The sequence below is a fragment of the Triturus cristatus genome, chromosome 10, assembly GCF_964204655.1.
Source record: "Triturus cristatus chromosome 10, aTriCri1.1, whole genome shotgun sequence".
Classification (NCBI taxonomy): Eukaryota; Metazoa; Chordata; class Amphibia; order Caudata; family Salamandridae; genus Triturus; species Triturus cristatus.
The window spans coordinates 179,953,484-179,980,988 of NC_140593.1; positions in this window are offsets into that span (position 1 = coordinate 179,953,484).

Here is a 27,505-nt window from a genome sequence, read left to right on the forward strand (position 1 = left end):
TGTTCTCAAGTTTTGGTAGAATTAGAAGGTAGTCATCGCTTATTTATTCACCCAGGAACTCTCCTTGCAATACTGTAAACATTCAGTTAATATCCAATTAGTAATGGAGTGAGGCAGGCCTTAGCAAATGGATTGATTCAATCGCCTATACACTATGTATGCAGTCCTTTAACCATCTACACACTTGTCTTTCACACCTTCAATTCCCTAGTCAATATCCATACACTTCCAGGAAACACCCTGTCACTGCCCTTCTACTACTCTACTGATCCATTCAGCACCATGTACTAACTATTCACTGTGCCAAAACCCAAACACTTTAAATTCACCCAGGCACTGTCCTTGCAGTACTCTAATCATTCAGTCAGTACCCAAGTACTCATTCAGTGACCAGGCCTTAGCACATGGACTGCTTCAAACCCCTATCCACTATGCATGTAGTCCTCTAACCATTTACACACTTTTCTTTCATACCTGCAATTCCCCAGTCATTATCCATACACTTCCAGCAAACATCCTGTCACTCCCCTTGCACTCCTCTAGTGACTCATTCAGCACCATGTACTAATCCACTGACTGCACCAAAACTCAACCATTTATAAATTCACCGAGGCAGTCTCCTTGTAGTACTCTAATGATTCAGTTAGTACCCAGTTACTTATGTAGTGAACCCGGACTTAGCACATGGACTACTTCAAACGTCTATTCACTATGCATGCTTGCCTCTAATCACCTACACAATTGTCTTTCACACCTTCAATTGCACAGTCAGTATCTATATACTCCAATAAACACCCTGTCACTCCCCTTGCACACCTCCAGTGATTCATCCAGCACCATGTACTAATCTATTCACTGCGCTAAAACCCAAAAACTTAAAAGATTCATCCAGGCACTCTCCTTGCAGTACTCTAATGATTCAGTCAGTACTCAGGTACTCATGCAGTGACCCAGGCCTTAGATAATGGACTGCTTCAAATGTCTGTCCAGTATGCATGCAGGCCTCTAACCACCTACACACTTGTCTTTCACACCTTGAATATCCCAGTCAGTATTTATACAGTTCCCGCAAACACCCTGTCACTCCCCTTACACTTCTCCAGTGACCCATTCAGCACCATGTACTAATCCATTTACTGCGCCAAAAGCCAAACACTTATAAATTCACAGAGACACTCTCCTTGTAGTTCTCTAATGATTCAGTCAGTACCCAGGTACTTATGTAGTAAACCCGGCTTTAGTACATGGACTACTTCAAATTTCTATCCACTATGCCTGCAGGTCTCTAACCACCTACACAATTGTCTTTCACACCTTCATTTGCCCAGTCAGTGTCTATATACTCCAATAAACACCCTGTCACTCCCCTTGCATACCTCTAGTGACTCATTCAGCAGCATGTACTAATCTATTCACTGCGCCAAAACCCCAAAACTTAAAAGATTTATCCAGGCACTCTCCTTGCAGTACTTTAATGATTCAGTCAGTACCCAGGTACTCATGCAGTGACCCACGCCTTAGCCCATTGAGTGCTTCAAACGTCTGTCCAGTATGCATGCAGGGCTCTAGTCACCTACACACTTGTCTTTCACTTCTTCAATTAACTAGTCAGTATCTATAAACTCCAGTAAACACTCTGTCAGTCCACTTGCACACCTCTGCTGACTCATCTGGCACTCAAGTAGTAATCTATTCACTGCACCAAAACACAAAAACTTTAAAAGATTAACCCAGGCACTCGCCTTGCAGTAGTGTAATGATTCAGTCAGTACCCAGGTAATCATGCAGTGTCTGAGGTCTCAGCTCATGGACTGTTTAAACGTCTATCCACTTTGCATGCAGGCCTCTAGTCACCTACACACTTGTCTTTGACTTCTTTAATTAACTAGTCAGTATCTATATACTTCAATAAACACCCTGTCGCTCATCTTGCACTCCTCCAGTGACTGATCCAGTACCATGTACTAATCTATTCACTGCGCCAAAACCGAAAAACTTAAAAGTTTCATCCTGGCAGTCTCCTAGCAGTAGTTTAATGATTCAGTCAGTACGCAGGTACTCATGCAGTGAACTATGCATTACCGCATGGACTGCTTCAAAGGTCTATCCAGTATGCATGCAGGCTTGTAACCTACTATACACTTGTCTTTAACAGCTTGAATTCCCCAGTCAGTATGCATGTACTTCCAGTAAACACCCTGTCACTCCTCTTGCACTCTTCCACTGACTTATGCAGCACCATGTAGTAATGCATTCACTGCGCCAAAACTGAAACACTTATAAATTCACCCAGGCACTCTTCTTGCAATAGTCTAATCATTCAGTCAGTACCTAAGTACTAATGGAGTGAGGCAGGCCTTAGCACATGGATTGATTCAAACGTGTTTCCACTATGCATGGAGGCCTCTAAGTACCAATACAATTGTCTTTCACTTCTTCAATTAACTAGTCAGTATCTATAAACTCCAATAAACACTCTGTCACTTCATTTGCACACCTCCACTGACTCATGTGGCACTAAGTACTAATCTATTCACTGCGCCAAAACCCCAAAACTTAAAAAGATTAACCCAGGCACTCTTCTTGCAATAGTCTAATCATTCAGTCAGTACCTAAGTACTAATGGAGTGAGGCAGGCCTTAGCACATGGATTGATTTAAACGCGTTTCCACTATGCATGGAGGCCTCTAACTACCAACACAATTGTCTTTCAGACCTTCAATTTCCCAGTCAGTATCTATAAACTCCAATAAACACTCTGTCACTTCAATTGCACACCTCCACTGACTCATGTGGCACTAAGTACTAATCTATTCACTGCGCCAAAACCCCAAAACTTAAAAAGATTCACCCAGTCACTCTGTTTGTAGTACTCTAATGATTCAGTCAGTACTCAGGTAGTTTTGCAGTGATCCAAGTGTTACTCCATGGACTGTTGCAAACGTCTATCCACTATGCATGCAGGTCTCTAGCCACCTAAACACTTGTCTTTCACACCTTCAATACCCCAGACAGTAGTCATACAGTTCCCGCAAACACTCCCCTTATACTTCTCCAGTGACTTATTCAGCACCATGTACTAATGTATTTACTGCGCCAAAAAACGAATACTTATAAATTCATCCTGGCACTCTCCTTGCAATACTCAAAACATTCAGTCAGTATCCAAGTACTATTGGACTGAGACAGGCCTTAACATATGGATTGATTCAAACACGTATCCACTATGCATCTAGGTCTCCAATCACCTACACACTTGTCTTTCACACCATCAATATCCCAGTCAGTATCCATACACTTCTAGCAAACACCCTGTCACTCACCCAGTGTCTCTCCTTATAGTACTGTAATCATTCAGTCAGTAAGCATGTAGTCTTTGAGTGAGGCAGGCTTCAGGGCATGAACTGCTTCAAAGTAGTATGCACTATGCATGTAGTGTTTTAACCATCGTCACACTTGTGCTTCAGGGCTATAGTTTCTTAGTCAGTTTTTATATAAAATGTGTTTATACAGTAATAGAAAAGTATACATTTTAAAGTTATTATTATACATTTATTTGTGATTATTTTTTACAGATACTGTTTTTCACCATTAAAATAGAGAAATCATGCCACAAAAAAAAAGAAAAAGAAAAGAACAGAGAAAGGAGAGTTACTTGAAGAAACATCAACCACAAGTATTGAATGAACAACATAATGTGGCTAAAAAGAAATAATCTTCTGGTAAGATCACAAAGCAATTTATTAAAAATATTTGTAGGACCAAACGGAATGTACAGAATGCTGAAACCTCTGAGAATGCTTCAACTAGAAAAAACATTCAAAATAATAGGAAAAGCAAAAAAGCAACGGACAGTCAAAGGAGACAAAGTATGGTAAAAGAAGGCAAAATCAGTATAAGGAAATACGCAAAAAAATATTTTACAAGAGAGTAGTACATAATTTACTGAAAGATGTGAGGAAATATAAAAAGAGAGATCTATTTTATAAAAAGAAGAAGCATATTGAAACCATTGTTGAAAAGGCTTTTAAAGTAAAGAGGAAACTATTCATTTCAGTATTAAACAGAATTCGATCACTAGATAAACCAATCCATTTAATGAAGGCCAAAAGTAGGAGGAAAAGAGTAATTAATACAACACATTTTTGTGATTTTTTGGGGGAGAATGGAAACACAGCTCCAGTTCAGAGCTTTTCTTTAATGAAGAGAGTTATTTACAGAGCAATAAATTATTGTATGCAGTTGACACCAGTGGTCGAGGTTATGAGGTTAGAGATGGTTGTCCAATTGACAAGGAGATGGTTGAAAGAAATGCAGAAGAAGTGATAGCTGATGAAGTTCTAGGGAGACGTCCTAAACTCCCTGTGTACACTTGGGATTGCAGTAGTATTTGTAGTGTACGACAAGAATCTATTGATAAATTATGTAGTTTTTTTACGAGCATATAGTAAAAAAAGTATTAAACAAAAGATTAAGGTGTTGCAAGGACTAGACCCTTGCAGAGTGAGAGAAAATACTGGTTTGCAAGGTCATTCTCTGGCTTGTCTTTCTAGGAAAGTTTGTCAAAGTGTTTGGCAGTACATCATACTCAAATGCGGAAGTTAGTGAGAAGATTGTATTATGCAAAAAATCCAGCACTAAAGTTAAATGAGTTGAACAGTGCTCTTTTGCGTGGGTCAGTATCAGATGTGAAGAAGGTTTGTGATGATATTGAGTTTTGTTACTTTGGTCCTCAGCAAGAGAGTGCAGAAACTGACACATTAGTAGAACAAAATGTTGTAGAGAATGTAGAACCCGTGATTACAACATTTTTTGAAGATCAAATCACAAAGTTTGAGGTAATTTCAGGTGAAAGACCAAATGTTTCTTGTATTTGTTGTCGGCGAAGTCACTATAAAAATCAGACTAGGAGTGTCAATCTGTATTTAAAAACTGAAATAGAAGATAGTGATAAGTGGAAGGAATTTACAACTTATTTGTTGGTAGAGGATTGTTTTGATTTGGGATCTGAGCAGCGTATTTGCAAATATTGTTATAACAAATTAGATCAGAATAAAATGCCTGCCAGAGCTGTTCATAATAATCTAGAGTTGGTTGCTATTCCTCCAGAGCTGATAGATTTAAATACATATGAGTCTATTCTTATTCAATGTGTGCACCCGTTTCAGGCTATTGTTCGTTTGGAGCCTAAAACAGGTAAATTACCTCCATCAGAGTTACAAAGAGGATTGAAAGGAAGTGTTGTGTATTTACCGTTAGATTTAAAGAAAAACATTTAAAACTATTGGTGTAGACCATGCAGAAAATGAATCACTAGTCATTCTCGTTAATGGTGTTCTTACTAAGAATAAGAAAATCTGGCAAGAGTTAGTAGATGTTAGAAAAGTGCAAAAGGCAACATTGTATCTGATAAAAAATAATGAGTACTATAGAAATGTGTTTGTAGGAGAAGAAGAAATAGATTTAGCAGAAGATACTGAAACATTAGGTGGACAAATTGAAAAAGTGGACATGTCCAGATGTGAAGAAATATATGAACATTACAGTGTACATCCACTTCATTCCAAAGAGGTGATGGGGAATACGATTGAGTTGTTCCAAATGAAAAAGCAAGAGGAAGTCCCATGAGTGTATGAGAAGAGATCTTGGAAGCTCGTTGTTTCCCGCAGTTGTTTCAGGAAAAGGTGGACAATATGATGAACATCCTGTGCAGATTCCTGCATCTGAATATCGGACAACAAGATTATATGCAGAAGATCCAAGATTTTGACAATGTATCCCTTATATGTTTCATCTTCTGTTTGAAAGTGACTTGTCTGGACTTTCATATTCAGTAAATCACATTTTAAAAACTGGAATGCATCTGCAAAATGTAACTGCAAAGGATTTTATGGATAAAGTGCATCAGAGAGAATCTCAGTTGATTAATCTGATGGCATGTCAGCGTGAGACTAATGAATATTGGTACCGTCGTCATGGCGAACTGAAATGTATGCTATGGAACTTGGGAACTCCTACATGGTTTGTTACACTAAGCTGTGCTGAGTATGCTTGGGATGATTTACTTGAATTTCTTCGAGAGGCAAATTCCAATATAAAAAATATTGAATACAAGACACCTGGAGAATTGTGCTCTTTGGATCCTGTTAATGTATGCAGAAATTGCAATCATAGATTTGAAGCTATGATGTCTTTCATCTGCAATAAAAAGAATCCTCCTCTTGGAGAAGTTGTGGATTTCTTTTGGAGAAAGGAGTATCAAGCAAGAGGTGCTCCTCATATACATATGTTGTTATGGATCAAGGACGCCCCCAAATTTGGAACAAATTCAGATGAAACTGTTTTGTCTTTCATTGAAGATTATGCTACATGTGCCGTACCCAATAGCAGAGAAGATAAAAACTTAAAACAACAAGTCTTACGATTCCAAAGCCAGAGGTGTGGAAAATACTGTCGACGAAAGTACAAGTCAAAGGATAAGTTCTATACCAAATGTTTTGGATTTCCACGTCCTGTATTATCCAAAGGAAGAGTGAACAGTTTTATGTCAGCTATGCGACATACCATCACAAGAAAGTCTCCAAAAAATACCTACAACTTAAGAAGAAGTGAAGAATCAAAATACATAAATGACTACAATCCAGTTATTTTATCCATGTGGAACGCTAACATGGATATTCAGTATGTTGCGGACAATTCCATTGCTGTTGCTCGATATGTAACGTCCTACATTACTAAATCAGAAAAGACAGAATTGAAAGAAATGTGGGAAGAGATTTCTCACGAGAAGACTCTAAGTAAGAAATTATACAGTTTCAGTTTGAAGATGTTATCGCTTCGTGAAATTGGAGCATATGAATGCTCAGATCAGTTATCATCTGCAAGTCTATACTCCAAAAGTAGAAGAATCATTTGGGTGAGTCTAGGTCTTGCAGCAATGCGAAATCGGATACTGAAATCTGTTCAAGAAATTGAATATTTAACAGAATAAGAACCAGAAAGTACAGATATTTTGAAAACCAATATGTTGGACACATATTACCCAAACAGAAGTCATCATCTTGAGAACATGTGTCTCTATGAAGTGCTGCAAAACTACACTTTTAAACGGAATACTACAGAGAACATCAATGATGGAAAATATGCAGTGATTGATTCCGAAGGATGTCTGGTGAAACAAAGGAAGGGAAATGTAATTAATAACAGGAAACTGAGTTGTGACACTGCTGACAAAAGGGAATGTTACTATTTAGCCCTTTTGCAAATGTTCAACCCGTGGCGTTCAGAACTGGAATTACTTGGAGATTTTCAGAGCTATGAAGATTCATTTAATGCTTGTAAAGATACCATACAATACAGTGCTTTTGCAAATTATGTGAAAATGTTGAATGATGAAATTGATCAAGAATCTACAATTGCATCTGAGAGTACTAGAGACAGTTCTCAAGACAGTCAAAGTTCTGCTGCACTGAGTCAAGATCCACTAGGACAACCAATTGTTGAACATGAAGCAGCAATTGCCATGAATGAGGTGGAAACAGCAATGTATCAAGCTCAAGAAGATGTAATACAGTTAGGAAACTTGGAAGAACAACTAAATGTTGAACAGAAACAAATATATCAACAAGTGAAAGAGCAGATTGACCATGGATTACTTCATGAAAAGAAAGGGATCTCATGTACATCATTTCAACCTATCCGAATGTATGTGAGTGGTCGAGGTGGAACAGGAAAAAGTTTCTTAATTAAAGTAATTACAAGTTATCTGCAGACAACAACTGAGTCGCATTTGTCTTGTGTTGTCACGGCTCCAAATGGGGTGGCGGCACATAACATTAAAGGAATTACTTTACATCGTTTACTAATGCTACCAGTAGAGCATGAGAACAAATTGGAATTAGCTTGTTGTGAAGTTTCAAGAGTCCTGAAGAAAATGAAACTTCTCATTATTGATGAGGTAAGCATGGTCTCAAACTTGATGCTTGCCTTTGTGCATTTAAGAATGCAGCAAATTCTTAAAACAGAGTATGACGTTTTATTTGGAGGAAAACACGTCATAGTTTTTGGAGATCTACTGCAACTGACTCCGGTAAAAGGACAACCGGTATTTAAAACACTTGCACATGAAGATACCAGAAAGTCTCTTGGTAGTGTTGGTAACGTGAACATTTGGACATATTTTGAATACAAAGATCTGACAACAAATATGCGACAGGCAAATGATGCTGAATATGGAAGTATTCTTCAAGATATGAGAATTGGAATTCTGACAGAACATGGCAAACAAGCTTTGGAGAGTCGATGACTTTCCAATTTGTTTCCAAATGAAAATTTAGTTCCTGAGAAAGTGTACATGAAAATTGCAGAAAAGAAATCAGTGATCTGCTTAATGCCAACACTGCGCGAGTGTTCTATATTCAACGAAGAACTATTGAAACTGGAAAATGAAGAAATTATAAAAATGGAAGCCATCGATAAAATAGAGCATGAAGGAATCACTATTGTTTTGACGGGAAAGTTGAAAACAAAACTGGGTTCTTTAGGAAAAAAATATCTAAAACAGCTGGTTTAGAAAAGACGTAATTTGGATGTGGAAATAGGTTTAGTTAATGGAGCAATGGGTAAAGTGGTTTAATTATCAGAGAAAAGAAGGAATTGAATTTTTTAAAATTAAATTTGATCAGATTGAAGAAGTTTAAGAAATTGGTCGTTGTTCAGTTAGTTTTTTGCTTGTTAAAGATTTATATGTCCGTAGGAAACAATTTCCATTTTCTCTGGCATATGCAGTGACTATTCATAAATCTCAAGGATTAAGTGTAGGCAGTGCATTGATGAACATTGGATCTACCGTATTTAAAGAGGGTATGGCATATGTTGCTTTGTCGCGAGTCAGATCATTATCTGGTTTGTTTTTGATTGATTTTGATGAGACAAAGGTTACTGCAGATGCAAACTGTGTAAAAGAGTATAATAGGTTAAGAAGGGCGTATGCACCCAATTTAGGTAAATATCCTGTATTTGAAAAGCGTGTGATTGGTTGAAAAAGAAGATTTGAGAATATCTGTACTGAAGGTGTAGAGAAGGGACAAGAACAAGATAATCTTGAGATAGCAAGTAAAAAGAAAAAGGACACTATTGAAGAGATTGTTGGTTATCAGTTTGAAAATAGTTCAGGTGTCAACTGCTATGCTAATGTAGTGGTCAATGTTGTTTTTTACCTTGAAGGTTTGCAAGAACAAATTATGCAGAATCGAGAAAAAAGATTTTGTTCTCTGTTGCATTCTGTTTATGAAAAATTTATACAAGTAAAATACAAACTGTTTCAGTTGTTTGTAATCTTTTGGATGTGTGTTCTGGTTCTACACAATTTACACAAAATATCCATCAAGATGCTCAGGAATTTTTAATGTATATGCTTACCATTTTTGAAAATGAAGGTGTAGAAATAGAAAATATTTTTGGCCTTTCTCACAAATGGGAACATCATTGTGAAAATCGCATGTATACATGTAGCACTAATGTAGACACTGAAAGATTTCTGTATTTAACATTACCAGACTATAAATCAGGGTCTTTCAATAAATTAGTTAAAGGTGTAAATCAAAACATGGAGTGTAGCCAATGCAAATCAGAAATGTTATCCACATTATTTAAAAAAAAATATGGACAATACATAATTTTAATGATGCAACGTTGTACAGCTGATGGATGAAAATTGGATACTTTAATAAAGCAATTTGTAGCAACACAACTATCAATATCAGGAAGGACTTTTGTAGCAATTGCAATAATTTTCCATGATGGTCCTTCCACAACATCCGGACATTACACTGCCTATCTAAAATGTGACAAAGGCTGGACACTTTGTAATGATGCCCAGTTGGTTTTCAAACAACGTTTGCCTACGGAATTACCAAATTCCTACCTAATATTTTTAAAGTCAAAGTTTTAGGAATATAATTCACTCTCTGAGGAATTTATCATTATAATTTAATAGGATTACCATTGGACAATTTACATAAAAAGGAGTGCTAAAATACCATTTGGCCTCAAGGAAAGGTATATGTTTGAATTATGGACTTTTTCGTGCTCATTGACTCGGTGAATATTTTAAAGCGACAACATTTACAGTTTTTATAATTTAAAGTTATACAATTTTGTTAGCCATAAGCATTACATATATGTGTGATTTGTATTTTCTGGTATTTTACTGAGAATAGCATGTTGGGTTTTAAAAAAAAATCTTTTTGATTGTTTTTTTTTGCCCGCTGTTATGTGATGAGTACAATTGAAATCGCTATTTCTAGTGAAATTCAATATATTCTGAGAACAGCAAAAAAGGCAAACAAATTACTTTGTTTAAATTATGCTGTATTGTAAAAAATGTATTATTACATGTTATAACTATTTTTTCTTTTCTTTCACAGATCCTAATTCTAAAATAAGCAATCTTACCCCAATTTACATTACAAAAAACATCTGAAAAAAATGTGTACCATTTTTTATTTCTATTACTGTGAAGGTAAGTTTAACTAAGTATTAATATGCAGAATGGGCAGATCTGCAAGAAGCTACAAAGTTGGAATACGTTTTTAAAAACACTCTGTTTATACCTATGTAGTTTTGGAATCTCTCTGTCATAGGATATCATGTGACCTCCAAAAAAACCGATTTGAGTGGTACATAATATTTCCCATTGTACCTATTGAAGGACCGCAATCATTTCAATCATTCTTCTTTGAGCATCTTTCCAGACAAAACTCTGTGCTTACTTTCTATCATTCGGAAGCAATTTTCCAAACAGAAATATGTCACTTTTTGTAGCATAGTTATTGCGCAAGACACTCTTTCATATTTACAAAGAGAGGAAAAGGCACTCTATGTACCTTTTCTACTCCATGTAAATACAACCTCATCATACACACCACTTTGCGTTGAAAGGGTGTTCCATAAGTGTAGTTGTGCGTGATTGCACTGAATACTCATAGAACAAGACACATCTCCAGATTTATCAGAAATCATAAATCTCGATATAAAAAAACATCAAAAACAAATAATATTTTTAATTTTTAAAAGAATTAATTGAAAAAAAAAGTTTAAAAAATGGTGAAAAAAAATATTTAAAAAACACATAATTAAAGGAATTGACACACTGAAATAGAAAAATGTAGAAATCCAATAAAAATCATTAAACATCATAGCTTTAGAGATAAGTTATAGATAGGAATTAGCATTTAAAAAACCTTTGAAATTCACTGAAAAAAACATAGGTTTCATGCACGTTATAGTTAGTAATTGGCATTTAAAAAACCTTAGAAATTCACTGAAAAAACCATAGGTTTCAGGGGTGTTATAGTTAGCAGGACATTTCCCTCGTGCAAAACCCTAGAAATTCCCCCGTTATAGTTAGTTCAGCTAACTATAACTCGTACCCTCGCAATGCACTGCTGATGACATCACATATTACATCACTCATGACATGGTCAGTGACATCACTGATGACATCTCAAATGACATCACTGATGACATCACTGAGTTTTAAGCTAAATATGCACAAAGAGAAATGCACACATCATAATATCAGATAAGCAGACGCTGGATAGAAAAGAACATAATCATAATATTTTTAGTAATGATCCTAAGATGCAGTTAGGAGAGGCTTAAAACCTCAGCTTTGTATATATATATATATATATATATATATATATATATATATATATATATTATCTACTGGCGGTCGCCAGTAGATAGTTATAGTTAGGACCGAGATTCCATAGGAAATCTGAAAATTCTCTTTTGAATAACTTTGGCGCCGGTTGACGAATCCTCACGAAATTTTCAAAACTAATGGGGCGCTCCGTTCAGCTCTTACCCTGAAAGTCTCGGGGTGATTCATCAAGCGGGGGCCGAGAAAAAAGGTGGGTCCCAAAACGCGTTTTCCCCATGCATTTTTCCATAGGACCTTTAGTCGAAGGTACAGCCCGAACGGCTGAACAGAATTACTTGAAATTTGGCAGAGAGGTAGTCCTCAGGTCAGGGAAGTGCCTTTTGCAAGTCTGGTGTCAATATGTATAGTAGTTCCTGATAAAATAGCATTTAAAAGCATATAAATATCTATAAGCGCGCACCGTGCGCGCACCGTGCGCGCACAGTGCGCGCACAGTGCGAGCACCCGAACGTGCGCGAGCGTAATTCTGATTGGTGGTTACATGTTAGTCAACGTTCGAATCGGTCGAAATCAGGAAGTGTCGGCCGCCATTTTGTTTGTTTTCAGTGCAAGAGTGAAAAAGGAAGGTGGCGAACGTGAAAAGGGGGCAGGGTAGAGAGTTCCTGACCCCCTAGCCTTTGTCAGGGGGTCCCTGAAGGACCCCAAAGGCAGAATTTTTTTTTAATTTTTTTTTTTTTTAAATCGCTGGGGTGCGCGCACCATGCACGCACGGTGAAAAAACAAAAAAAAAATAACAAAATTTTTAATACGTAGTTTATTGTAAAAGTAAATATATAAAAAAATAATAATACATAAATAAATTAGCATTTAAAAAACTGTAAAAATTCACTGAAAAAACCATAGGTTTCACACACGTTATAGTTAGGAATTAGCATTTAAAAAACCTTGCAAAATCACTTAAACAACCATAGGTTTCACACATGTTATAGTTAGGTGGATATTTCACTCGTAAAAAACCAATAAAAATGTCCCCGTTATAGTTAGTTCAGATAACTATAACTCGCGCGACCGCCACTCTATCACAAGGATGATGTCATCAGTGATGTCATGAGTGATGCCACTGACCATGTCATGAGTGATGTAATATGTGATGTCATGAGCAGTGGATTGCGGGCGCGCGAGTTATAGTTATCTGAACTAACTATAACGGGGAAATTTTATTGTTTTTTTACGAGTGAAATATCCACCTAACTATAACATGTGTGAAACCTATGGCTTTTTAAGTGATTTTGCAAGGTTTTTTAAATGCTAATTCCTAACTATAACGTGTGTGAAACCTATGGTTTTTTCAGTGAATTATATATATATATATATATATATATATATATATATATATATATATATATATTCACTGAAAAAAACATAGGTTTCACACACGTTATAGTTAGGAATTAGCATTTAAAAAACCTTGCAAATTCAGTGAAAAAACCATAGGTTTCACACATGTTATAGTTAGCTGGAAATTTTACTGATAAAATTCCCCCGTTATAGTTAGTGCAGGCAACTATAACTCACGCGACCGCAATCCTCTGCTGATGACATATGTGTCTTTATGAAAAAAAAATATTTGTAATATATGTATAGCTAAAATTTAATGGAAGAAGACATGGGAAAATAAGTGTCTAAATACAGTATTAGCATCAGCAGAAGATTGTGGTCGCGTGAGTTATAGTTGCCTGCACTAACTATAACGGGGGAATTTCATTGGTTTTTTATCAGTAAAATTCCCAGCTAACTATAACATGTGTGAAACCTATGGTTTTTTTCACTGAATTTGCAAGGTTTTTTAAATGCTAATTCCTAACTATACCGTGTGTGAAACCTATGGTTTTTTCAGTGAATTTGTACGGTTTTTTAAATGCTAAGTTACTTTACGCCATTCGTGGCGTGCGCGCCCACTTAACGCAGTTCGTTCCGTGCGCGCACGGTGCGCTTCGCGCACCGTGCGCGCACAGTGAGCACGCGGTGCGCTTCGCGCACCGCGCGCCCACTTTACGCAGTTAGTGCCGTGCACGCACGGTGGGCATGCGGTGCGCTACATGCACCGCGTGCCCGCGTTACGCTAGATGGGCCATGTACGCACGATGCGCTTCGTGCACCGTGCGCACATGGAGGACATATGATGCGCTTCGTTGTGAAAGGTAATATTTTAATTTTTCACATCCGTCATATGCCATGCCCAAATGGTGCACTTCGGGCACCATTTGCACATGGGGTGGGGAGAGTATGGATATATATATTTTTTTTATTAATTTTTACCGTACGCGTACGGTAAGCGTAATCGGCGAAATTATCGAAAAAATTTAAATTCCGTTTTTGGCCTTGGGGAATCTTTGAGGACTCCCTCAACATGGCTAGGTGCTTAGGAGCTGTCTAAATAGCCCCTTTACATGTTTTTGGCCTTTGTTTTTTAACCCCCTCTCAGACTGCGAGAGAGAAAATGGCGGCCGCCGCTTCCTGGTTTCGACCGATTCGAATGTTTACTAAGATCTAACAGCCAATCAGAATCGCGCTCGCGCACGGTGGCGTGCGCGTACGGTAAGCGCACCGTAAGCGCACCGTAAGCTGGCTCAGATATATATATTGATTTAAAGGCTATTTTCTCAGAATCTACTGAACAGATTTACACCAAACCTACAAAAGGCACTTCCTTGACCTGTAGACTACCTCTCTGCCAAATTTCAAGGAACTCTGTTCAGCCGTTCGGGCTGTAGCTGTGTCTAAAGGTCCTATGGAAAAATGCATGGGATAAACGCGTTTTGGGACCCCCCTTTTATCTCAGCCCCCGCTTGACAAATCCCCCCGAGACTTTCAGGGTAGGAGCGGAGCGTAGCGCCCCATTAGTTTTGAAAATTTTGCGAGGATTCGTCGACCGGCGCAAAAGTTATTCCAAATAGAATGTTGCGGTTTTCCTATGGAAACAGGGTCCTAACTATAACTACCTACTGGCGACCGCCAGTAGGTAATATATATATATATATAATCCTCTGCTGATGACGTCAGATATTACATCACTGTATTTAGACACTTATTTACCCATGTCTTCTTCCATAAATCTTTAGCTATGCATATATTACGAATATTTATTTTTCATAAAGACACATATATCATCAGTGATGTAATATCTAATTTTCTCCATTGGGGTCGTTCTGTGACCCCCTGACCAAGGCTAGGGGGTCAGGAACTGTCTACTCTGCCCCGTTTTCACGTTCTCCACCTTTGTTTTTCACCCCCTCAGACTGCAAGAGACAAAATGGTGGCCGACACTTCCTGGTTTCGACCGATTCGAATGTTTGCCGACATCTAACAACCAATCAGAATTGCGCTCGCGCACGGCAGGGTGTGCGCACAGTGCGCGCACGGTGCGCGCGTATAGATATTGATATGCTTTTAAATGCTATTTTCACAGGAAATACTGAACAGATTTACACCAGACCTGCAAAAGGCACTTCCTTGAACTTATGGCTACCTCTCTGCCAAATTTCACATAATTCTGTTCAGCCGTTCGGGCTGTAGCTGCGACTAAAGGTCCTATGGACAAATGCATGGGGAAAATGCGTTTCGGGACCCCCCCTTTTTCTCGGCCCCCGCTTGACGAATCACCCCGAGACTTTCAGGGTAGGAGCTGAACGGAGCGCCCCATTTGTTTTGAAAATTTTGCGAGGATTCGTCAACCGGCGCCAAAGTTATTCTAAATAGAATTTTGAGATTTCCTATGGAAACTAGGTTGTAACTATAACTATCTACTGGCGACCGCCAGTAGATAATATACATATATATACATATATATATATATATATATATATATATATATATATATATATATATATATATATATATATATATAGACGCTTTTGTGAAAACGAGTGTTTTGTAATGGATACCTTAATTCAGCAACGTGAAGAGACCGCCGACTCCATATTCAGTGTAAGGGGTGATACAGCGGTTGATCCAAAACACGGAGTGGATTCAGCAGTGAAGGAGTCAAATGACGATATACAGGCGCTAAAGAGAAAGATTGAGAAATTACACCGTAACGAAATTTCTAAATGGTGGGAAGTGAAGTCACTAAGCAGATACCTGGATGTGGGGAGGGTTCCTCGAGGACTGCGAGTATTGACAGCCCCCACGTATGAAAATCCTGACCCTGAGATGCTCAAGGAGTGGGCAGCGAACAATGCGCATGCGTCTGAGATCATGATGAAAATCCTGATAAAATATGCTGTAAAAGATCGTGAGAAGATACTCGCAGAAATTAAAACATTAGAAGCGGATTTACTAAAGTGCTTGGGAGAGGAGGGGATGAATAAATTCAAGCCTGACCTCAATATCCACCTCAAGAAATATGAGCAAACAATAACTGAACGAAAAGCCTCTAAATTTCAACGAGATAGGCAAGATTATATGCGGGCCAGATCTATACATTTGCGCGCCGTTTTGACACTATCCGAAAACAAAGGCTTTCAAAGGTGAGCGGAACAAAGAGCAAACAAGCAGTGAGCAGTATGTCCATAAATGACCAAGGTGAAGTATCCGATCTCAGCTCAAGGGCAAGTTCAGATATTGACTCACTTTCAGAAGATGGAACAACGCAACCAATGGCAATAACAAACCCCCCATCCATAACTGAAGAGTTCGGTTTTTTATTTCAGGACCGGACTCAAAATTCACGACCAGCGTTTCAAAATCAAAGAAAAGAAAACTACGGAAACGGAAAAAGAGACAGGGCAGGTATGGAATTGCGATCAGGTAAAAAGAAGAAGGAGCAGTATCAGCACAAGGGTTGGAAGAAGTAGCACCAACTGTAATAAATCTAACGGATCTGGTGCTAACAGATGAGGAAACGAAAATCTTATCCCTAGGACTCTCTTTTTGTAAGCGCACAAATTTTAACTATACGCAAACACGCATTGACTTTTTCAAATTTATACGGAAACTGAAACTTAAAAAATTCTTTGACATGAAAATCACCAATCTAAAGGAGAATAGAATGGTGATAAGTGAAGATCCAGGAAATCTAGAAGTTGGTGATATGCAGGTACTATTTGATTGTCAACAGCTGATGAGAGAGGGTGAAGGCGCCAATGTGGTAGAACATATTAGCCAGGCGGATGAGTTATTTTGCTGAGATGTATTTGATAGCTCAGTTACCACGTTTAGACCGAAATCTACCTTTACACCCAATACTCCAAAAGATGCAATAGATATGTTTTCTGATCTGGTGATTAAGGATCTGAAGGAGATATCTTTAAGCTCTAGTAAAGATTTTCTGAAAAATGAAACAGCTTTTGGCAAAAAATATCAATCTGTGATGATTAAGGTTTAAAATAGACATGATATAGTAGTAAGGCAGGCAGATAAAGGGGGTAACCTTGTTTTGTGGTCTCTGGAAGCTTATAATTGTGAGGCAGCTGCACAATTGAGAGACAAAGAGTGTTACTTATTGGTTCCACAAAGTAATTTGGTTGAAATTAAACTCAAATGTGAAAAGGACCTGGCAAGATGGCGGGGGCTCGGTTTGATTAACCAATCAGAATATTCTTTTCTGAGAGTGGATAAACCAGTGGTGCCTATACTGTATTTGATACCAAAAATTCACAAGCATAAAGAGCAACCACCAGGGCGGCCTATTATTTCCGCCATAGGCAGTCTCTTTGAACCGACTTCTAGATACCTTGATTCATTTCTACAAATATATGTGAGAGCTCTACCAGCATATATTCAGGACTCCAGAGATTTTTTGAACAAAATAGAAGATGTAAGATGGGACGATTCTTATCTCCTCATAACACTAGATGTCGTGAGCCTTTATACAAGCATTGCCCACGAGGATGGGTTAAGGGCAATGAGGCACTTCCTAAATTTGAGACCAATTAACCTATACCAACATAATAATATGCTGTTGGAGATGTGCAGGTTGTGTCTCAACAACAATAATTTTTTATTTGGAGGTGACACCTACAAACAATTGAAGGGCACGGCGATAGGCACCTGCTTCGCCCCCAGCTATGCTAATTTGCATATGGGCTGGTGGGAGGAGCAGGTGCTCAGAGTCGACTACACTAGTGAATGGAGGGATCATGTCATCAAATGGATCCGATTCATTGATGATCTTTTCATCAAATGGAATGGATCTAGAGAATCAGCTCAGAAGTTCATTGACAGCATTAATGTAAACAACCTTAATTTAAAATTCACTGAGCACATAAGTACAGATAGTGTGACATACCTGGATCTGGAGGTATATATTGCACAGAAATCTATACAAACGCGTACATACAGGAAACCGACCGCAGGCAACTCAATTTTGCACGCGGCTAGCTTCCATCCAACCAAATTAAAAATGAGTATCCCACATGAGGAAAATCTAAGAATGAAACGAAACTGTAGTGAAGTGGACGCTCTGGGTCAGGCCCAGGGTGCTTTAACTCACAGATTTCTGCAAAGAGGGTATCATTTGGAAACATTAAGCCAAGCAAAATCAAAAGTAGATCATTTGGAGAGAAGTGCATTATTAAAACCAGATACAAAAAAAGTTGAGGAAAAGAAAAAACACACTCAGGGTGAGATTCGTATGATAACAGGTTTCAGTGCATACCAGACTAAGGTGAGAGACAGCCTGAGTAGACACTGGCACCTTGTTAAACAGGATCCAATATTGCAAGGAACGGTCTCAAGAAGGCCGATGGTGACATTTAATCGAGCCAAATCAATGAAAGATGATTTGTTCAAAACTAATCTAGAAACTAGGAAAGGAGGTGGTTGGCTAAAAGTTAGCCCGGGCTTTTACAAATGTTTTAAATGTAAGGCCGGTAGATATGGCAAGAACACACAACAGGTCACTTCCCCTCTCCTCAGTAGCCCTTGGAAACTAAGAAAACCATTGAATTGCAAAAGTGACTTTGTTGTTTTCATTTTGACGTGCTCTTTCCCAAAGATGTATATAGGTAGTACCATTCATATGGTTCACGTACGCATTCTACAACATCTTAGGGCGATTGGTAGTAACGATAAGAACTATGTAGTGGTACGTCATATGAACGAAACCCATAAAGGCAATACCAATGAACTAGTATATTTTGCTATTGATCAAATCCCCAAGGATCAAAGAGGGGGTCACAGAGAGAGGAAATTACGCAAACGGGAGTCAAAATATATACTGATGTTTAATACAAAAAGTCCACATGGTTTGAACGTTGAGGAAGATTTACATGTACATTTGGTATAGGTTGGTATCCATTATGAACATTTTAGCTTTTTTAAGCTTTTTTTAATATATTTTAAGTTTCAGAAGTCACAAATGAACAGATAGTCTCCTTTATACTTATATTTGAAAAGTCACTGTCAGGATGAGATCCCTTGCCTGATTTATTTGTGGAGACGTGATAGGTCATAAAAAACAATTTCAATAAGCCATTTTACTTTTTTTAAGATAAAGTACTGTGATGCACTTGCACCTTGTTAGAAATTGCGGTTTTTGCACATAAGACGGCACTAGCACTGTATTGAGCAATGTTTGCACGTTATGTGTTGCGAGTATTGCACTGAATAAAGCACTAGCACTTTATGTTAGCAAGATTTGCACATTATTAAGCAGGATAAAGATTGACTGTTTTAATAAGCATATGACCTATTAAGATTTTATTACATGTCTCTTCTTTCTGATTTTTTTTTTACAAGGGCTTATGGCGGATTGACAGGATATAGTCACTACATTGTGCCCGATTGAAACAAAGATAAATAAGTAATTGGACTCGTGACAGGGGCACTTACCCAGGAGACTAGTAATGTAGCACTAACTGTGTGACAATTATAAACACAGAATGTATAAATATTGTATTGCTGTACAAACATTTTAATGCACTTGTGTTTGAAATAGTGTCTCTTCTCTCTCTCTCTTTTATTAATCCTTTGGACAATTGCAATTTATAAAATAATGTGTGACTTTTAAATTTTAACTTTTATAACTTTGAATGAATTTCATAGGAATTAAGCAAATTAGGAGTAATGAGAGTTAGACAATATGTTACAAAACAAACAATTGTATTTCGAACCAGCAATACATGAAGCACGCGCTAGTCTGTTTTCCGTGTTTATTTAGAAAGTGATCATGTGACCTTGTGACTTCTGTTTATATGTAACTGATTTGTTTGCGATAAACTGTGTGAACAAGGCAGTTGTGCCATAACGCGTAGCGAAAGAAGAATAAAACCCAAGCCGGATGGCTAAAAGCATCTCCTGTGTCGGTGTTCGATTTTATTCAAGTCGGGTTTGGTTGGAATATATATATATATATATCCACAAACAAGGTTGCCCATTTGAATGAAGCCGCTCAGCCAGAGGTTCCACATAAGCATTTTAATGGGGAAGAAAGCAGCAGTTAACAAGACAGAGCCGTGTCCTCCTGTAGCAAATGCCCTGCCCTACGCGTTTCGTGCTTCTTGAGCACTTGATCACGGGCAAGAAAGCGTCACGATGCCGTTTTTGAGTTCAGGACTGTGTTTTTCAACCCACCGGGGATTTCAATTTCTTTTACTGTGCATCCCACAAGCCACTCACTGGAGTAAAACTGCTTAGCACCACAAAGACCAGCAGGCAGTTCGGGCTGCCAAGCCTATTGAGGCGAATGCGAATAAACACAGGTGCTGGCAATTGACTTTGGGACTGCCTATATGAACTTCGCCCATGATCAAGTGCTCAAGAAGCACGAAACGCGTAGGGCAGGGCATATGCTACAGGAGGACACGGCTCTGTCTTGTTAACTGCTGATTTCTTCCCTATTAAAACGCTTATGTGGAACCTCTGGCTGAGCGGCTTCATTCAAATGGGCAACCTTGTTTGTGGATTTAATGGCGGCTAGTCCGGTCGCGAATGAAGCCCCGCCGCGCAAGCGGATCCTTGCTGGCGCTTACAACGACAGCACTTCATGGGCGAGAGGAGCGTGGAAGAAAGCATCACGATGCCGTTTTTGAGTTCAGGACTGTGTTTTTCAACCCACCAGGGATTTCAATTTCTTCTACTGTGCATCCCACAAGCAACTCACTGGAGTAAAACTGCTTAGCACCACAAAGACCAGCAGGCAGTTGGGGCTGCCAAGCCCATTGAGGCGAATGCGAATAAACACAGGTGCTGGCAATTGACTTTGGGACTGCCTATATGAACTTCGCCCGTGATCAAGTGCTCAAGAAGCACGAAACGAGTAGGGCAGGGCATATGCTACAGAAGGACTCGGCTCTGTCTTGTTAACTGCTGCTTTCTTCCCTATTAAAACGCTTATGTGGAACCTCTGGCTGAGCGGCTTCATTCAAATGGGCAACCTTGTTTGTGGATATATATATATATATATATATATATATATATATATATATATATATTCACTGAAAAAACCATAGGTTTTAGGGAAAGATATAGTTAGTTGGACATTTCACTCGTATAAATCCATAGAAATTCCCCCGTTATAGTTAGTTCAGCTAACTATAACTCGCGCCCCCGCAATGCACTGCTGATGACGTCACATATTACATCACTCATGACATGGTCAGTGACATCACTGATAACATCACTGATGACATCTCAAATGACATCACTGATGATATCACAGATGACATCATTCATTTGGAAAATTGATGCATCTTCTCACACCCTAATATAACCTTTGATACACCCACTCTAAATTACAGACTGCCATTCTCAAAGCCATAGACACTCCAAAACCAATAACTACATACCCACTCACTGATTCTTAGCTTTACACCCACATCCACTAACTCACCTGCACAGTAACTCATACTTATGGTCACTCAGTACAGGACTATCATATGCACTCATACACCTATATAGACACTCCCACACCACTACTCATCCATAGAGATACTGACACATGTACTCAGTCATGCAAGTAGTTGATCACACTGCCATTTACTCACCTATACAATTATACACACACAAGCTCAATTATTTCAGTGTGTCAATTGCTTTAACTATGTTTTTTTCAGTGAATAAGTATATAGATACATATAATTTTTTTTCAAGGTACATAAAATTAGTAAACCTATAATTACCTACCTACCTTCACAATATCATGATAGTTACTATTTTGCACACATCATTTTGGCGGTCAATTTTAGAATTTCAGTATTCTAGTAGAGAACCCATTGAAAGCTGCTGACCTTTGATTAGTCCTTCCGCTAATTCTAATGGCCATTTGGGCTTAAGACAAACACACACTAAGCATACAGTTGAAATAGTTCTGGGCTAAATATTGCTCAAGGAAGTTGAATGAAGTGAATTTTTATGGATGATTTGAATTTTTAATCACAGTTTTTTAATATTTGGTTGCATACGTCATTGGTTTCTGGTTGAGAAGATGGTAAGGGGCATATTTATGAGCCCCTTTGCATCCATCATGCACTACACAACATGGTGCAAGAGCGACCCAAATGAAAAATTAGATTTATGAAGCCACGCAAGGCCACCTTGCTTCTCACTGTATGGCTACATAAATCTTGACTAATGTAACGGATCGCAAATTGCTGCATTGCATTACTCTGCACCATGGAGGAATTTCCATGGCGATTCCCATGCAACATTCATAGATTTTGACTCATTCCCAGATTTACAAGAAGAGGTAAACATGGGAATGTGCAAAAAACATACTCCTCCCCAAGAGAGGCATAACCAGGAGAAATATCTTTATTTATTCTCATTTACTCCTCTTTCGAAGTGTGCTTGATTCTGCTCACACATGGAAAGAGGAAAAAGCTCTCAGGACTGCTTTTGTACAGGAAGGGGCACCTTCCTGCACAAAAACATTCCTGCATGCAACTCAGGCTCTCTTGAACCATGGTGCAAGGGTGCTTGTGGTGGCCCTAGGCAGCCCATTGTGCTCCAGCACAGGGAAAAGGACAGAAAAGCACCAAATTGCCTTAAATAGAGTGCTTTCCTTCCCTTTCCTGATGACACAGTGCAGCAAGGTGGCTTACTACACTGAACGGAGCCACTTTTTCGTAAATATCACCCTATGTCTTTAACCTGTTTAAGCACCAGGTGAAGGAACAGTGTCTGCTCCTCCACTACAGCAGAGGAGCATCGCCCCACTGCTATATCAGCAGTGAAAAAAAGAAAAAGAAAATGATAATAACAGGACATTTGTATCATTTTCTTTTTCTATGCGGTAGTCAGGTGGGGCTAGCTCTGTGACACCAGAGCAGGGGAGGATTTGTTTGCACTCCTCTAAGTGCACATGACAGTTTGGTCGACCCTCTGGGGCTGGCCAAACTGACATGCAGACTTGGCATATTTTCCATTGAGCTGTGTTGCACAGCCCCGTGGAGAACATGCCCAGCCTCCCTCGGCACTGCCTGAGCGTCCAAACAGGACACTCAGACCAATCAAGATGCTGCTCCTGCAGCGTCATGATTGGGTGGGAGAGCCTGGAAACCTGAGTGCTTCCAGTGCTGCAGCAGACCGGGAGAGGACGTAGAAGAGGCGGTGTAAAACCACCCCCATTACAAGCGAGCGGCCACTATGAAGGAAATCCCCACAGGTTAGTGGTTTTTTAAAGGTCTTCGAGTGTAGGCAAATGTATGCCTTTTTTTCAAGCTCTGAATTATTTTTTCCAATTTAAGTTTGAAATAAGGATACCTTCGCTATAAATATATGATGTGTATGGTAGAAAAGAATAGTCATCCTCCTATGTCTACATCAGTCAGCATACTCTCAGTGTGGAAACTCAGGTATATGTAAAAAACTATTGTTCCTGTATTCTCCCCAAGGTGTGAAAAGAAAGGTACTCTTCATGAGGTGGGATTCCTTCCCTGCATGGCTATAAAATGTTTAAAAAAATTATGACATCTGAATGGCCTTCAGAATCTGCCACCGCACCATCCCTGGGATTCAGGGAAAAGATCTTGCCTAGGTGTATTGATGCTGTTTGCTTTATAGTCTAATACGCCCTTCTAGAAGTCTGCGTCATATGTATAATTGCAGAAGGAAAGTATCTTGAACTTAAATAAAAGAAGTTTCATGGTTTATGAACTGGATAATCTGAAATATTGAGTAGTACTCCGTAACAATTAGTCCACAATGCAATCATCTCAAGTTAAAAAGTCACAATGGAAGGTTTTTAATAATTAAAAAGTGCCGCCAATGAATGCATACTTATTACAAATGTGCCTTTTCTGTCAGTCAAGATGTAGTGTCTTTGTATTAACTGCTAGTTTTATGTCCTCTGGCATTTCTATTGAGCATCAGTGGCGGCTGGTGCCATTTCATAGTGGTGAGCGTAAACGTTGTGGAAGAGAGTTAAGTCACGATTGAGCGAAGCAAGGCTTCGACTGACATAAGTGGGGGTTGTCTAGTTTCCCTCGAATCCATTTGTTTAAAAAAAAGTAGGCAAATAGTGCATTTGAAACCAAATTTCAGAAAGCATGAAGGAAAATATCATGTACAGCTATTTTGTATGGAATACAGGCTCCTTCACTTGAACACTGTGTGATCCTGTACCTCAGTATACTTATCTGTACATATAGGTAGCACCTAGAAAACTGAGTATTTGCATTTGCTCACATTGCCATACATGATTCAATGGCTGCTTACCACATGTGATTATGATTACAACTTAGCTAGTAGCACAAGATGGGGGACAAATACAGTTCTAAGAGAAGCTAAAACCCACTCTACATATATATTTTTAAGAATTTGTGACAATAAATGATGTTCCAGCCAAATCTAAAAGTGTTAAATCGTCTTCAAACTGTGGGTCCAAGAGAAAAGGCCTAAATTGTGTCCACACGCCAAAAGAAAATCCTTCAAATGTACACACCACCAATGTTTTGCAGCCATTTTTACAGGTACTCGAAGCATTCCTCTTAGTTTGCAACTGGACTAAACAGTTTGAAGTAATCTTTACAAGGCTGGGGCAAGAATGGGGAGATAACAGAGCTGGCACAGCAAAAACACAAATGGCCAGCACGTAGCTGCAGGCCACACTAGAAGTCTGAAACCCTGTAGAATTGCTACAATAAAATAAATGAAAGGATTCAGTTAGCCCAGATTTACTACATCTTTTTTGGATGCAATAGTGGGACACTAAGTGGCTCTTGACAAAGTAAATTGCTGGTAAAATAAGCGCAGTGTCTTTTTATGTACAAAAGGTATTTTTGTGCTAAAGTTGACACAAGCATGTTACTAAAATATTTGGCGATGGGGTTCTCCAACCTGTTAATATATGCACAATTTTCCCGTTCTTGCAATGAGGCGCTGCAGATTTATACACAGCACACCACGACATTCAGTAAATCTAGTAGACCTTACTTAATTTAGCATGCCTGCAGTTAGAATGCCTGCCTGGCAGTCGCGTCTCGCAATTCTCAGGGTGTGGGGGGGTCGCGCGGGTGTTAATGCGATGGGGGGAATAAAAAAAAAGTATAACTTACCCCATCCCAGCATGCTCCCTCCCCTCCTGTAGCCAATCACAACACTGCAATGGCAGCATTGTGATTGGTGCGGAGTCACGGCAGCGCCCAGCCGGGCACAAGGTAGGGAGGCCATTTTCTCTATGTAGGCTGCATGCAGCCTACATAGAGAAAATGTAGAGTGCGCACGACTACTTTGGTCGGCCCCAGGGCCGACCAAGCAGTCAGGGCACCCACCCGCCCGCCCTCAACCAGGCATATCCCCCTGCCCACCCACAACCAGGCATACCTCTGCATCCTGCTTTCTCGCAGCTCGAGAAGCAGAAAATAAAATGGTATTTAAAACACCATTTTATTTTCTGCCTCTCGCGCTGCGAGAAAGCAGTGCGGCGGCGTTCCAATGCCCTAATGGAGAAGCTGCTACTGTTCAGCATCACAGTGTGTATGCTCTGCCCCTCAAAACCTGAGGTAACATTTGCCACCCCCAATTGGCTTATTTAATTTTCCAGTAAAGCCATGACTCAGTGCGTATTATATGAAGGCAGCAGTGTATGCCCAAACTATTCAAATGTATGTTTGAATAATATGGCTCGGTGCTTTAAGCTGACTTTAGGCTGGCAGTGCTGGTTTTTATCCATCTCATTGTATCCTAAGGAAGTGAAAAAAGGTGCACTGCCAGAAAATGATAGATTAACTTCAACAGAAAGTACCACAGAGGATCACAGCTCAGATCTGGCTTTGAAAAAAACAAGTTGCAACAATGACTCTGTCAGAACTCCATTCAAAGGGCAACAAGGCAAGCAGGTGCTAATGAGCCCAATCGCGGGGCTTAAAGCCTTTTACTCCCCAGAACCCAGGGCCTAACCTACAATAGATCATGAGTAGCTGTGCCAAGTCCCCCTTCAGCACTTGACTCTCAGTGGTAGCGTGGGTGGAGCAGTCTAATCCCTCTTGGGGGGGATGTAGACACAGGAGGATGACAACAGGCTCACAATTCAAAATATGTTCTTGACTGGGGTGAATGTTTTGATTTGTTCTGCATTCCGTCCATCAACTGTGTGCCTTCAGCAGCAGCAATAAATGATTGTCAAATCAAATGCTTGCTTTTATTTAAGGAAAATAAAGAATTGCTGAGCTATATTTTGGCTATTTGAGGTAGTTCGCAGTTAGGGCTCCATAACTTCTTTTCCACATAAGGTATCCACTCCAAATTTCCTTCTGTTTTTTTCCACCATCATGGGGATTCTAAAGGTACCAAGGTTTTGTCGCTGCCCTAGAAGGGACTGAGAAAATAGACAAAATATATCAAAATGTTGAGTTTTTGGAGAAAAATAGGAAAAAAGTGCTTCGGATAAAAGTGTTTTTTTTCTTCCCAAAGATGGCATCAATGGACGGTTTGCTGTGCTAAAGACAACATCTTTCCAGCTGTCAGGAACATGCAGAGCTGAATCAAAAAAAGAAATTTTGTACCACTGTTTGGGTATTTTTCAAAGAGGTAGCCCATTTGCCTTTTTGTTTAGCTCAACCTACAAACCAGTGTGAAACCCATTGGTGAATACAGGAAAGCTATTGATTTCCGAAAAGTGAACAAAACTCTGTTTTCAGCAAGGGGCTATATCTGTAGGTCCCTCAAGATTTTCCCAAAGAAAATAACTGTTGACATAAAGAAATATTGAAAATGAGTAGTAAGAAAATGTTCATTTGTGACAAAGTTTTCATCTGAAACTTATCACGATGGCTAATTTACAAAAGTGATATACCTTTACATCAGCTGGACCCTTCTGGTTGCAGAGATATACATGGTTTGTAGGTTCATCAAGAATCCAATTAAGGAATACCTCCCCATTCATTACTATGGGCCAAGAGTCCCATAGGAATCAATGGGAAGACATTCTCAATTTGCGATTCTCAATTAGAGATTCGCAAATTGAGAATGCAATTTCAAGGGTGCAAGGGTGTCAAGACGACACCGCGTTGCACCCCTGAAATCGATCTGTGCACAAATGTTGCGCACACACATGTCCAAAGGACATGTGTGTGTGTGACCTACAAATTTGAAAAATGCACTTTAGTGCATTTTTCAAAGTTTTCGCTATTTACCATGTGGTAGGATTTCACGGTAAATAGCGGGCCCAAATAGCAAAATAGCTATTTTTAAAGGCATCTTGCATTGCAGTTAAGGAATCGCAATTTGCGATTCCTTAAATGCAATCGCAATTTAAGAAATCACAAAAATGTGCGATTTCTTAAATTGCGAGTGGCAAGTTGTTTCATGCATCGCAAAAGCTATTTTTGCGATCGCAAACAGCCGATTTTTGCGAATCGCTCCGTTTGCGATCGCAAAAAACTTTGATGCATGTGC